Raw genomic sequence first — 1,609 nt, 5'->3', positions numbered from 1 at the left:
CGTCCACTAGGCAGTGCCAGCGGGCGACGCCCAGGAGTAGGGCCTTCTCTGTGATGGGCCCAACCCTCTGGAATGACATCCCCCCCGATATTAGAATAACCACCGATCTCCGCTCCTTCCGTAAGAAGCTTAAGACCCACCTGCTCAACTTAGCTGGCCTGGCCCAACTGTAGTTTTGTGTCCCTCTAGCCTGTATTTTAAATTTCTAGGGGTAGGTCTTTAGGTTGTTTTAATTTTTAATCATACTGTACAGCCTAGTATTTAATCTGATTTTACGGGTATCTAAGAATATTTAATTTTGTATACTGTTTTTATTGTGTGGTCTGTACACCGCCCCGAGTCCCTTCGGGGAGAGGGGGCGGTCTATAAATTTAATAAATATATATCTATCAATCTATAAATCATCTATCTATCTATCATCTATCTATCTATCTTTTCTGGACCGAGTGCCCAAAGCATGTATGTGCACACACCCAACCCCCCAAATGCAATGTGCGTACACCCTCTGCGCATGCCCCGCCCCCTGCATGCACATGCATCCCTCTGCGCAGGCCCCTCCTGTGCATGTGCATGCAAACCCCACCGCATGTGCCCCCCCCCCATGCACAGCAGAGACCTGAAGATCAGCTGGCTGTCGGGAAGCGTGTGCACATGCACAGGGGAACTGAACTAGGATGACAGCTCACATGTCCACAGAGGCTGCTGCGTGCCACCTCTGGCATGCATGCCATAGGTTCACCATCACAGCCTTAGACTAATACGGACAGGGAGGTGAGGGGCACAACGTATGTTTGCATCTTCTTGCAAAGCCACAGAAAAAGGTTCCCAATCATCATCCAGCTAAAGAAATCCTACCTAGTAGAATTATTTTGCCTATGACATTAAGCAATTGTCTTATGAAATGATATGCACTTTTATTTTACACTGATGTCTGTTTTCCTCTATGACTCAGCTTCGTTCCTGTCTGGAAAGAATTCTATTCCTTTTGTGAAAAATATTTTCCATCTGCAGCTTTGGTGTGTATCTTATGGAAGGTCCAACATTGTACCAATGAATCTACTCCTGCCCTGAGAGAAGATGTTTGGTTCCCTTGACATTCCAGCGCGCACACACACACACACACACACCAGCCAACTCTGCTCTACAGGCACTTCACACCTCAAGTGCAGATTAGAAGGACAAATACAGGTATGGTACCGGGAGATGCATTTCCAGAGTTAAACCAAAGATAAAGTTGCATGAAAGTCATCCGTTAATTTAGTTGTAGGGCTTTCGAGTGCCCAATGAGTAGTATCAGTCTATTGAAGCTGATACTACTCACACAAATGAATGTACTCTACATAGAAGGCATGGTGTTAAAGCAAGCTACATCTATACAGTGCATTCTCTATATGATAGAGAAGGTTTTTTGGGGGGGAGGGGTTGCAGAAAACAACCTGTTTTCATCTTGCATTAAGAACATCCTCCTTTCTGGTAATATATCTGGATGGTTCCTGAGCATGTGTGGGGGTTTTTTTTCACCCTTACAGCCAATTAGCAAAACGAAAGCATCAAACAGAAAAATAATATGCAAAGCGTAGAGGGGAGGAGAAAAAGAAAAGAAAACAAG

This window comes from Natrix helvetica (genome assembly GCF_964273705.1).
Source record: "Natrix helvetica genome assembly, chromosome: 2".
NCBI classification, from domain to species: Eukaryota; Metazoa; Chordata; class Lepidosauria; order Squamata; family Natricidae; genus Natrix; species Natrix helvetica.
The sequence above is the reverse complement of the archived record's forward strand: the minus strand, read 5'-3'. Positions refer to the sequence as shown.